This window comes from Emys orbicularis, chromosome 8 (genome assembly GCF_028017835.1).
Source record: "Emys orbicularis isolate rEmyOrb1 chromosome 8, rEmyOrb1.hap1, whole genome shotgun sequence".
NCBI lineage: Eukaryota > Metazoa > Chordata > Testudines > Emydidae > Emys > Emys orbicularis.
The window spans coordinates 54828859-54843088 of NC_088690.1; positions in this window are offsets into that span (position 1 = coordinate 54828859).

A 14230-nucleotide genomic window follows, 5' to 3' on the forward strand; every position below is an offset into this window, starting at 1 on the left:
TTTCAACATCTAAAGGATGGTTACATTTATTTGCCGCCTCCATCTTCTTTTTTGCCACCAAATACAATAAGATCTTCTAGGTCAGGTGTTCTCAACCTTTTTCTTTCTGAGGCCCCCTCAACATGCTATAAAAATTCCACAGCCCACCTGTGCCACAAAAACTATTTTTCTACATATAAAAGCCAGAGCTATCATTGGGGGTAGGTAGCAGGGCAATTGCCCGTGCCCCATGAAGCTAAGTTGCTCAGGCTTCACCAAGGAGTGGCAGGTCATCGGGCCCTGCACTTCAGCCCCATGCGGTGGGGCTTTGGCTTTCTGCCCTGGGCCCCAGCAAGACTAATGCCAGCTCTGCTTGCTGGCCCCCTAGGGGGCCCCGGACTGGTTGAGAACCACTGATCTAGGTTAAGAGCCACTGACCTTTCCAGACTACTGTACCCCTTTCAGGAGTCTGATCTGTCTTGTGTACCCCCAAGTTTCACCTCACTTAAAAACTACTTGCTTACAAAAATCAGACAAATATACAAAAGTGTCACAACACACTATTACTGAAAAATTGCTTACGTTCTCATTTTTACCATAAAATTATAAAATAAATCAATTGGAATATGAATACACCTCTACCCCGATATAATGCGACCCAACAGAACACGAATTTGGATATAACGCGGTAAAGCAGTGTTCTGGGGTGGGCAGGGCTGCGCACTCCAGTGGATCAAAGCAAGTTCGATATAACGCAGTTTCACCTATAACGCGGTAAGATTTTTTGGCTCCCGAGGACAGCGTTATATTGAGGTAGAGGTGTATTGTACTTTTTAATTGGAATATAAGTATTTCAGTGCGTGGTATATAGAGTGGTATAAACAAGTCGTAGTACAATCTAAAATTTCATACAGACAAACTTCACTAGTCATGGGTGGCGGGTAGCATAGGCCAGGGAAGGCTGTGCCTCCCAAAACAGCCTGGCGTACCCCAGCCCACACTCCACCCCCAGAACCTCTCCTGCCTGTTTCCAGTTCCCTTCCCAGTGCTCTTCTGCAGCCGAGAGGCTGGGGCAGGCAAGATGGGGCTGCCCCGCCCACCTGGTGCTCGGGTCGCTCTGGCCCCCCGCCAGCCCGGTGCTCCGGGGCTGTGTGCTCTGGGCTCCAGTGGAGGAGAGGGGGCAGAAAGGGGCTAGCCTCCCTGGGGGCAGGGCCTCGGGCAGAGTGGGAGGGGCCAGGGGCTAGCCCATGTCACTAGTGCTTTTTATGTAGCCTGTTGCAAAACTAGGCAAATATCTAGATGAGTTGATGTACAACCTAGAAGACCTCTGAGTACCCTAAGGGTACATGTATTCCTGGTTGAGACCTACAGATCTAGGTCTTTCACGTGCCTCACTTTTGAAGAGTTATAGTGGCCAAAGGAAAAAGCCTAGGTATTTTATTATACTCAGTGGCAAAAAGAGGGAGAAAGTGTGTGTGGGGGGGGGGGAGGGGGGGGGGACAAAAAACATTTGAAATTCTGAAGTTTCCCGTTTTCAAGAACTGAAGTTAACATTTGATTCAAACTGAAAACTATTGCTTTGAAAATTTCCAAGAAAAGTTTGAAAGATTTTGAATGGAAAGTTTTCACTGAAAGTTTTTGCATAGAAGAAAATAGATTTTTTGATCAGCTCTCATCACAAGGAAATTGTTGTAATATCCATGAGACTAGTTAATACTTTCCCCAAAATCACTCAGTGACATCTTACTTTCCTAGCCAAAGGAATGCTGGAGTAATACTCACTGGGAGAGACTGGGAGAAAAACTCTAGATAGAGGGATAAAATCCTAGCATCCTTCATTATAAGATCTGAAATTGTGTGTCACTGCTGCTACCAGCACAAACTTAAACTGATGGAGAATAACCAGAGACCCCACAAACAAAGAAAAATATTTCTTGTGCTTGGATGCCTCTTGTTAAATGTGCCTTATGTGGCTGTATAAACTTTCCTTGTTGTTCAATCGGTTATCTTGTTAAAGACTATACAGCAAACATAGAATCATAGAAGTGTAGGACTGGAAGGGACCTCAATCAGTCATCTAGTCCCGTCTCCTGCACTCAAGGCAGGACTACGTAATAATTGGACTATTCCTGACAAGTGTTCGTTTAACCTGTTCTTAGAGATTCCACAATCTCCCTAGGCAATTTGTTTCCATGCTAAACTACCCTGACAGGAAGTTTTTCCTAATGTGCAACCTAAACCTTCCTTGCTGCAGTTTAAGTCCACAGATTATTTAAACATATTTAAACAAACAAAGATTATTTAAAAAGGATCCAGTACATAGATCAAAAATTGTGTTTTCCCAACTGAAATAAAACAAAGCAACAACAACAACAAAACCAATCAGTGGCATTTGTTCAGAGGGCAGGTCTTGAAAGGAGAGAGAGAAGCATAAAAAGTTGTAATTTGATTAGTTTTATCATGATAATTCCCTCTCCCAATCCCCTTTACATCTTTAGTTGCCAGATTCTGCCTTTGTTGATTTCTATGGAGTTATTTTGGATTACCAGATTTACAAAGAAGTAATTGAGATGAGATTCCGGTCCAGACTAGGGCAGAAGGAAAGGGTATTTATTGAGGGGAAATCCAAAAGCTTGTAGTCTAGGACGGTCAAACCAAATTAACTTGCCTTAAAAAACAGAACAGTAGGTTCTGGTCCGTGGAATTTTAGAAAAAAAAAAATCTCATTGCTACCACCACCAGTGGTACCCAAAGCACAGACAAGCCCGTTGTAGCTTCTGGCATTTTCACCACTTTGATAGTTAAACATACAGAATTGGTGGCAGATCTGGTGGGAATTTTCTGAAGTTACCATCCATGTGTAAAAGGTATTAAATGTCTGATCTGAAACTGAGTGAAAGAAACAAGAAAGACTGAAAACATGAAAGCTACCATTTCCAGATGGGGGTAAAACAAAAATGTTAATAGGCCACTCCAGAAGAAAAGCTGTCTCCTGTAAAATGGCTGTTCAAACACAAGTTAATAGTGACAATTTACCATGTGCAGGTTGGGTGGTGGCCTGTGTAAAGTGCAGCAGATTAAAAGTACCAGCAAAGTCAGGGCAGTGAGGAAACACACAGTTCAGTGCTGCAAGCCTCCCTGCTCCACAAAAGTATAATTAGCCCCAAACATTCCCTCCTTTATAGTTCCCAGACACCTCCTCCCTCTAACACACCCCTCTCATTCTCTCCTCCCAATGGCTCACTGACCCTTCTTCCCTGAGCACAATTCCTCTGCCGAAGAACTTCCTGAAGTGGTGTCTCATTCACAACCCCACCCCAAGGCCTCCACTGTGGTCTGTTTTCCTTCAGACTTCCCAAGGTCCCCATCTTGCAGCCTACAAGGTCTGCCCCAACCCTGGGTCCCTTTACCAGTTCCAACCCCCACCCCATACCTGAGCCTCCTTCACTGGAGCAGGGGGAGGGCACAGTGAAGGGGAACCTGAGCCACTGCTGGGTAGGAGGCAGGGACCATTATGTCCTCTGGTGCAGATTTAGCCCCTGACTGATTAGGCTTCCCCTGTAGCAGGACAGGCAGCTGTGGCTCTAGACAGCAGCCTCCTGATGCTCAGCAGGGGGTACAGAGCAGTCCTTAGTGACAGGAGGTGCCAGCTGCTGTCTCTTCCCTGTCCAGCTAATCAGTGCCCCCCCTCCCCCACCAGTGCCACCCTTACTTTCCCTTAAATGTACACTCATGGTGAAGTGAACTGATGCTTTCCTTAGTAAATATATTGTCTTTATAAGAGAAAGCGACCACTACATTTGGCATCATTAATGGCAATCTCAACTGAAAACCAGCCTGCAAGAGGAACCAGTGTTGGTCTTGGGGATTTTGTTTGTTATTTGGGTTTGCATTTCTTTATGACATTGAGGTGCATTAGCAGGATATTGTGGGGAAGCTTGACTTGCTACTCCCCATCTTGTACTTATTCTACAAACAGGGTGGGTGGGTGGAATTCTATTCTCCATAAGTATTAATCCCATGTCTTTCAGCCTCAAATTCTCTTATTAAATTTCCAGAGAAACTGTATGGAAGTATTTGAGAAGAAAATGAACTAAATTAAGTTTAAAGGTACATGGCAGATTGTAGTACAAGGAAAATTTAATAAATACATGTGATGGGTTCAGTCAGAGACCCCCTTGGGACTGCCACCTGATGTGCTGAAACTACCTCTGAGCCGGTTTTCCCTACCAGCTTGGGATTTCAGAACCCTGCCTTGTTGAGCCAGACATGCCAGTCTGCTGCAAACACAGACCCAGGTCTGAACCTTGTCTCCCAAAGCTACAGACATAACAGAAAACAGCTAAAGAAGTACTCCTGTCTCCAGCACCCAGATACCCAGCTCCCAATGGGACCCAAACCCAAAATAAATCTGTTTTACTCTGTAGAAAGCTTATACAGGGTAAACTTATAAATTGTCCGCCCTCTATAACACTGATAGAGAGATATGCACAGCTGTTTGCTCCCCCAGGAATTACTTACTCTGGGTTAATTTATAAGCAAAAGTGATTTTATTAAATATAAAAAGTAGGATTTAAGTGGTTCCAAGTAATAACAGACAGAACAAAGTAAGTTACCAAGCAAAATAAAACAAAAACACGCAAGTCTAAGCCTAATACATTAAGAAACTGATTACAGATAAAATCTCACCCTCAGAGATGTTCCAATAAGCTTCTTTCACAGACTAGACTCCTTCTTAATCTGGGCCCAATCCTTTCCCTTGGTACAGTCTTTGTTCCAGCTCAGGTGGTAGCTAGGGGATTTCTCATGACTGCAGCCACTTTGTTCTATTCCACCCCCTTACATAGCTTTGGCACAAGGTGGAAATCTTTTGTCTCTCTGGTTCCCTACCCTTCCTTCTAACTGGAAAAGCACCAGGTTTAAGATGCATTCCAGTACCAGGTGACATGGTCACATGTCCCGGGAGACCCCAAGCCTTCATTCTTCCTGGCCTGACTCACAGGAAGGCTTGCAAGTAAACAGAGCTATTTACAACCAATTGTCCTAGTTGATGGGAGCCATCAAGATTCCAAACCACCATTAATGGCCCACCCTTTGCATAATTACAATAGGACCTCAAAGTTATATTTCATATTTCTAGTTTCAGATACAAGAATGATACATTTATACAGATAGGATGACTACACTCAGTAGATTATAAGCTTTGTAATGATACCTTACAAGAGACCTTTTGCATGAAGCATATTCCAGTTACATTATATTCACACTCATTAGCATATTTTCATAGAATCATATGGAGTGCAACATCACAATACATTGTTATGTATTTTGGAGATTAGCAGTGTACAAAAAGAGTTGGCTAGATTCTGTGTGTACCAGTATTTGTCACAGAACAATGGGCCACACAATATTGATTAGTGCCTTTTTGCAGTGCTACGTACCTGTAACCTTTCTGACACTTTTAGGAGTTGAAGATTGTACTATAGCTTAATTAAAACAAATCTATTTCCCTAGCTTTATGATGAGGTCTACTCTAATTTAGTCCCACAATATATTAATACAGGTAACAAGCAAGCAAACAAGTATGTATTTTTTTTGTAGGCCTTCCAATAAGTTAAAAGGATAAATTCAATTGATAGAACTAATGCATTATGAGCTTTAGTTTGCTTACAATGAGTAGTTCTTGGGTGGCATGGATCAGCGTTCACATCGCATTCCCTGTTCGTACCCAGCCTGGGCCGGGGAAGCTAATGATCAAACCAGCGGACCAAATTTGGTGATGAATCCTGGTCACATGCCACCTGAGGCACATTGAAAATACGCTAAGTAGTAGTAGTTTTTCACATGGGTAGCTCTAATGGTATTTAAAATATTCAGCATCTCTCTTTACTTTGCCAGAGCAGTTTTCCCATAAATTTTCTGAAACCCACATTTTAATGTAGCAAATTGCTACCTCCATATCTCTGTTGCCCTGGAAACATGGGCAAAGATTAGCTTTTCCAGTCAGGCAATAATAGATTTCCCTTCCCTTATATATTTATGCTATGTTGAAAACACATTTACAAGAGTTATGTTCCTATCAGGTTCAGATCTTGCCTCAAAAACATTTTATATCAAGTGTGCTATTGACATGATCCTTCCATGTTTGAAATATTTACTCCCAGAAAGACTATGCATTTTGAGTAGGAAGAGATCAATTTACACATAAAAATTTCAAGAATTCAAGTCTGGCAATTTATAGAGGTTATTGATGGCATATTTTTGCAACAGAAGCTGTGTGGTATCTTGCAAGTGTCAGCTTTGTTTGAACAAACAGTTGTACTATTACCACCTAAAGGAGAAGCAGCTGAAGACTGATCAGTTCATTAGGCATTATAGGCACTAACTCAAAACTAAGTTTATAATCTAGGTCAAAAGACACTTTTCCATGAGGCCCAGTTGCAGAATCACTGGCCCATTTAGTGACTTAATTAGCCTCTGAAGTATACTTACACCTAGATGTCAAACAAAAGATGATAGACTCTAGAGGTAGACAAATATAGATTCTGATCCCATTCATAGAGATGCAAATTTAAAGGAATTCCATTAAAGTCAATGGAGTTTCTTTGAATTTACACAACTGTAAATGAGATCAGAATCTGTATTTGTCTACTCTAGAGTCTCTAACTGCATTTGAGACAATGGAGTTAGTTCAAAATTTGCACTGCTGTAACAACTGTCCCAAAGATTTCATCACAGGTTTGTTACAATATAACCAGTGCTTAATTTGTAATGAAAGAGGTGCCGGGGCTCAAGCAACTAGGTGCCAGGGCACAAGCAATTTTTTTACTTTCATCATTGATGCAGCAAGCCAAGAGCTGCCAGGGCTATGAACTGCCAAACCTAGAGATGTTGGGGCTCAGCCCTGGCAAGCCCTGACACAAAATTAAGCACTGAATATAATTCTGTAGGAACTATGATATATGGATTGTTGCAATTCATTATTACACATACACATTAAGACTAAGTTCTTGCAAAATATAGGCTTTAAACAAAGCAATTTTTTTAGTTCAGGAGGGTCAAGGTAGATAAAACTATTTCACCATTCTCAGGGCCGTCCCTAGGGCGCAGTGCGTGGTCCAGGACAACTCCCCCCCTCCGGTCCAGGCCCTACCCCCATTCCACCCCGCCCCCCAAACCCCCGCCCCTTTCCGGCTTCCGCCCCCTCCCCCAAGCAACACAAGGAGCTGGCGGAGCAGGGCGGGCTGGGGCCAGGTCGCTCGCTGCTGCCAGCACCAGGCCCCCCGTTAGCTCCCCAGGACGCCCTGGACCCTGCATTCCAAAGCACGGGGCCCCCAAAGCACAGGGTGGTTGCCCCGGTCCGTCCTATGGATGGGACGGCTCTGACCATTCTGAATTTAAACAGTAACGAGAAAAACATTTTCTTAGTAAAGTTGACCATTTGTGGTATAATAATATATCTGTTTTTGTGGGGAGTAAACCTTTAAATGGATGGCTGAGTCTTTGCTACTTGCATGTGACCTTCAACCTAACACTTGGGGAAAATTAAAGCAGAGACTCTCTACTCTTCAGATCATAGGTGCTGGAACTAGGGGTGCTGCCACATCCCCTGGCTTGAAGTGGTTTCCATCATATGCAGGGTTTACAGTTTGGTTCAATGTCTCTCAGCAGACCCCTATAAAAATTGTTCCAGCACCTTTGCTTGAGGTTAAGCAGAAGTTGTTGAACCTCCCCCCCACACACACACGAGCCAACTTGTGACATCTGGAGATCCATACTAGAAGCTAGACTTCGCTTATTTAACTAGGCTGTTTAAATGTAATGGGAATTTTCCAATAGTTATGCCTCACAAATATTTGGCTGAAACTTAATCTTCAAATATGAACTGAATTGGCCAAATAAGGTTTGTAAGAGACAGCATCTGACGTTTAGTGGGACTATCCTACTATAATACCAATGGACTGCTATTGATTTTAGATGAATTAGTGGACAGACTCGACTGTTTACTACTAAAAATGGATGTAACATGTCTGATGTAAGAATATGGACCAAATCAGAAGTGAAACAACCAAAAGCACATGGTTCGCTGGACATGATCTTTATTGGCCTCAAATTGCAACCAGCTCCACAAAGTCAGATGTTTCAGAGTAGCAGCCGTGTTAGTCTGTATCCTCAAAAATAACAGGAGTACTTGTGGCACCTTAGAGACTAACAAATTTATTAGAGCATAAGCTTTCGTGGGCTACAACCCACTTCTTCGGATGCATATAGAGTGAAACATATATTGAGGAGATATATATACACACATACAGAGAGCATGAACAGGTGGGAGTTGTCTTACCAAGTCTGAGAGGCCAATTAAGTAAGAGAGGAGGAAAAAAAAAAAAAAAAAAAACTTTTGAAGTGATAATCAAGATAGCCCAGTACAGACAGTTTGATAAGAAGCAAGTGTGAGAATACTTACAAGGGGAGATAGATTCAATGTTTGTAATGGCTCAGCCATTCCCAATCCCTATTTAGCCCTGAGTTGATTGTGTCTAGTTTGCATATCAATTCCAGCTCAGCAGTCTCTCGTTGGAGTCTGTTTTTGAAGTTTTTCTGTTTTAAGATAGCCACCCGCAGGTCTGTCAAAGAATGGCCAGACAGGTTAAAGTGTTCTCCCACTGGTTTTTGAGTATTATGATTCCTGATGTCAGATTTGTGTCCATTAATTCTTTTGCGTAGAGACTGTCCGGTTTGGCCAATGTACATGGCAGAGGGGCATTGCTGGCACATGATGGCATATATCACATTGGTAGATGTGCAGGTGAACGAGCCCCTGATGGTATAGCTGATGTGATTAGGCCCTATGATGGTGTCACTTGAATAGATATGTGGACAGAGTTGGCATCGGGCTTTGTTACAAGGATAGGTTCCTGGGTCAGTGTTTTTGTTCAGTGATGTGTGGTTGCTGGTGAGTATTTGCTTTAGGTTGGGGGGTTGTCTGTAAGCGAGGACAGGTCTGTCTCCCAAGATCTGTGAGAGTAAAGGATCATCTTTCAGGATAGGTTGTAGATCTCTGATGATGCGCTGGAGAGGTTTTAGTTGGGGGCTGAAGGTGACAGCTAGTGGTGTTCTGTTGTTTTCTTTGTTGGCCCTGTCTTGTAGGAGGTGACTTCTGGGTACTCGTCTGGCTCTGTCAATCTGTTTTTTCACTTCAGCAGGTGGGTATTGTAGTTTTAAGAATGCTTGATAGAGATCTTGTAGGTGCTTGTCTCTATCTGAGGGATTGGAGCAAATGCGGTTATATCTTAGAGCTTGGCTGTAGACAATGGATCGTGTGGTGTGTCCTGGATGGAAGCTGGAGGCATGTAGGTAAGTGTAGCGGTCAGTAGGTTTCCGGTACAGGGTGGTATTTATGTGACCATCGCTTATTAGCACAGTAGTGTCGAGGAAATGGACCGCTTGTGTGGATTGATCTAGGCTGAGGTTGATGGTGGGATGGAAATTATTGAAATCATGGTGGAATTCCTCAAGGGCTTCTTTTCCATGGGTCCAGATGATGAAGATGTCATCAATGTAGCGCAAGTAGAGTAGGGGCGTTAGGGGACGAGAGCTAAGGAAGCGTTGTTCTAAGTCAGCCATAAAAATGTTGGCATACTGTGGGGCCATGCGGGTACCCATAGCAGTGCCGCTGACTTGAAGGTATATATTGTCCCCAAATGTGAAATAGTTGTGGGTGAGGACAAAGTCACAGAGTTCAGCCACCAGGTTAGCTGTGACATTATCGGGGATACTGTTCCTGATAGCTTGTAGTCCATCTGTGTGTGGAATATTGGTGTAGAGGGCTTCTACGTCCATAGTGGCCAGGATGGTGTTTTCTGGGAGATCACCGATGGATTCTAGTTTCCTCAGGAAGTCAGTAGTATCTCGAAGATAGCTAGGAGTGCTGGTAGCGTAGGGTCTGAGGAGAGAGTCCACATAACCAGACAAGCCTGATGTTAGGGTGCCAATGCCTGAGGTGATGGGGCGTCCAGGATTTCCAGGTTTATGGATCTTGGGTAGCAAATAGAATGTCCCTGGTCGGGGTTCTAGGCATGTGTCTGTACAGATTTGTTCCTGTGCTTTGTCAGGGAGTTTTTTTAGCAGATGGTGTAGTTTCTTTAGGTAATCCTCAGTGGGATCAGAGGATAATGGCCTGTAGAATGTGGTGTTAGAGAGCTGTCTAGCAGCCTCTTGGTCATATTCCAATTTATTCATGATGACGACAGCACCTCCTTTGTCAGCCTTTTTGATAATGATGTCAGGGTTGTTTCTGAGGCTGTAGATGGCGTTGTGTTCAGCATGGCTGAGGTTATGGGGCAAGTGATGTTGCTTATCCACAATTTCAGCCTTTGCACGTATTCTCACACTTGCTTCTTATCAAACTGTCTGTACTGGGCTATCTTGATTATCACTTCAAAAGTTTTTTTTTTTTTTCCTCCTCTCTTACTTAATTGGCCTCTCAGACTTGGTAAGACAACTCCCACCTGTTCATGCTCTCTGTATGTGTGTATATATATCTCCTCAATATATGTTTCACTCTATATGCATCCGAAGAAGTGGGTTGTAGCCCACGAAAGCTTATGCTCTAATAAATTTGTTAGTCTCTAAGGTGCCACAAGTACTCCTGTTATTTTTTTAAAGTCAGATGTGTGTATTAACACCCCTGTATGCTTATGAACCCTTTTGGGTCACCAAGTCTCATTGATTTGAGTGAGATTCCACATTGGCATAGGGAAGGGAGTGTTCTCATGGATATGAGTGCAGGATCAGGACTATTAAGTGCTTATAAATCTATACAACACTGAGCAGACTGCAGAAACAGACCTCAGAGTACTTACGACACACAGAAATAATACAAACAAAATATAGCAAGTGATCAGATGACAGTCCAGTCAGAGCTGAGCAATTTTTGAAATATTATTAAAGTGGCCCTATACTGTGGATAAGAGATGTTTTCTTAGTAGCAGACTCATGAAAAGCTTCAAAGAAAGAGTGTTTAAAGAATAGGAACCTGTTTGAAAAGAGGGTGACCAAACAGAAAACTAAGGGGACGGTGGGAGGCGGGGGTTGGGGAGACGGGACATGATTGTTCTATGCATACATAAAGAGGGTGTGGAAGGAAACATCAAAATAGAAGGGGAAACAAAAAGCTCAAATAAACCATAACGGCTGATAACAGAAGGGGCTATATATGTTGGACTATTAGAAAGAACAAATCAAACTGTGGTGGTGACCTTGATACCAAGAACATCAAATCATATGATCTGTGATGGAATGTTCAATAATTAACAAGCACACGTCAAGCATGATAGGTTGTCATTAAGATATTAATGCAGCCTACTAACACTGAAAAAGGCAAGAGCAAAGAGGTGAGGAAAGTTACTAGAGAGAGAGAGCTGAGATTTGAAATGCTATTCAAAATAAATGCTAAACACCTAGGCCAACAATTAAAGTTAGGAGTCAGTGAGTGCTCCATGGAATAAAAGCTATAATAAAAACCATCAGCTATAGCAAAGCAATCAACTCTAAGCCAGTGTGTTGATGAAGCTAGATAGGATGATTGAAATACATATTGAATGAAAAGCACATTCAATGAGCTACAACATAGCTGCACATTATCCATCCACTGGTAACGAAATTAGCAGGAACACAATAATTGCCATACAATTAGTTTGATCAGCCATGCAAGTAAATTACAGCCTGAAGTCCTATTTAAATCACCTAAAGCTAACACAGGGCAGACATTCACAAAACAGTCTAGATCATGAGAGAGAAGCACAGTGGCTGGGTGGTTATTTGTTTGGGTGGAAAATCCACCCAATTTTTGATTCGTGCAGAAGTTAGTTTGTGATGGGCTTGTGGAGCCTGAGTACATTATTAGCCTTCACCTCTGTGTCCATTTGTTAGAGAGGCAAAACTTTCAGAGAGGAGACAATGTTTTACCCCTTTCAGTTCTAGACAGAGGATTATGGATTCCCCCTTTTCTAGAAGTTATTTTGGGAAGATCCCACGTGTTTACCTCAGCTGTGTGGATCTGCCGGGTTTGTACTCTACTTGTATTGTATTTGTAGCTCTGCTACAGTTAAGGTTTAGCAGTACTTTGTTTCAAGGTCAGCTCTTAAGTGCCCTAAAATATATATGATTAGTCTTATCTTCAACTTGAATTAATTATTTAGTTAAGAACAAGTTTACCTGCTGTGTGAAGTATTCTTTCCCATCCTGCTTAAGTAGGTACAGTTCCACTGCCTTCAATAAAGGCTCTACTCTGCTTACCGCCCAGCAAACCTTCCAGAGCTGAAGGAGGGAAGAGGAAAACAAACTCTCCTCTCACTGCAGAGGAATCAATTCACATGTCTTTTACATCTTTCTTCTGCCTCCGGCAATGGGATCCAGCCAGTTACATCATGTTGTGGTGCAGGCAGAAGCATGTGGTTATCTCAGTTCTTTGTTAGGGCTAGTCTACATTGGCAACGTTAAAGCGGCAGGGCTTTAACGTGGCTTGTGTAGTCGTGGCAGAACACTGGGAGAGAGTTCTCCCAGCGCTCTTAAAAAAAAAAAACAACCCACCCATCTCCACGAGGGGCGTAGCTACCAGCGCTGGGAGCATGGCTCCCAGTGCTGGTGCATTGTCTATACTGGCACATCCCCAAGCGAGAAAGTTGCAGCGCTGTAAAGTGCCAGTGTAGACAAGCCTTGAGTAATAGTTTGGAAGTAAGAGAGTCCGCTCACTACAGCCAGAAGTTGTGATCTACAACATCAACTCTGAGTGCTTTCCAGCACAAGAGCTTTAAAAATATGCTCTTAGAACTCAGTCATTTATCAGAGCACCTAACAACCAGAAATATTCAGTGCCAAATTCACCTGGAGCGAATGAGTGCAACTCTGTAGCAGCCTCTGGGCCAAGTTAGGTGGTCACATAGGTTGCATGTGTAGCTGTCACAGTGGTGGCACTTGCACTGGTTTGCCAAGAGGGATGATATTCTGGAAAGCATGCTCATTTTATTTACCCACTAATGCCAAATCAGCAGCAAAACATGCACTATGCCACTTGCACCTGAAGTGTAACTTACCCAATCAACAAGAGAGCCAACACTACCAGACATCCTAAGTGTACTTACAGTCTGAAGCAGACAGCTGGAAGGGGCAGGAACTACACTACTGCAGCAATATAGTAAAATTCAGTGCAGAAAAGTAACAGGGTGCCCTAAACTTAAAACCAGGGGCTGTGTGTAGTGCTGATGAAGGAGACTTGGGCCTGGTCTACACTAGGAGTTTATGTCGAATTTAGCACCGTTACATCGAATTAACTCTGCACCCGTCCACACCACGAAGCTATTTAGTTCGACATAGAGGTCTCTTAAATTCGACTTCTGTACTCCTCCCCAACGAGGGGAGTAGCGCTAAATTCGACATGGCCATATCGAATTAGGCTAGGTGTGGATGGAAATCGACGGTAATAGCTCCGGGAGCTATCCCACAGTGCACCACTCTGTTGACGCTCTGGACAGCAGTCCGAGCTCGGATGCTCTGACCAGCCACACAGGAAAAGCCCCGGGAAAATTTGAATTCCTTTTCCTGTCTGGGCAGTTTGAATCTCATTTCCTGTTTGGACAGCGTGGCGAGCTCAGCAGCACTGGCAACGATGCAGAGCTCTCCAGCAGAGATGGTCATGCAATGTCAGAATAGAAAGAGGGCCCCAGTATGGACTGATCGGGAAGTCTTGGATCTGATCGCTGTGTGGGGCGATGAGTCCGTGCTTTCCGAGCTGCGATCAAAAAGACGGAATGCAAAGATCTACGAGAAGATCTCTAAAGCCATGGCAGAGAGAGGATACAGCCGGGATGCAACGCAGTGCCGCGTGAAAATCAAGGAGCTGAGACAAGGCTACCAGAAGACCAAAGAGGCAAACGGACGCTCCGGATCACAGCCCCAGACATCTCATTTCTACGAGGCACTGCATTCCATCCTAGGTGCGGCCGCCACCACTACCCCACCACTGACCGTGGACTCTGAGGATGGGATATTGTCGACGGCCGGTTCCTCGGACATGTTAGCGGACGGGGAAGATGAGGAAGGAGATGAGGAGGACGAGGCAGTCAACAGCGCTTACAACGCTGATTTCCCCGACAGCCAGGATCTCTTCATCACCCTTACAGAGATCCCCTACCAACCGTCCCCAGGCGTTAACCCGGACACAGAATCAGGGGAAGGATCAGTCAGTAAGTGT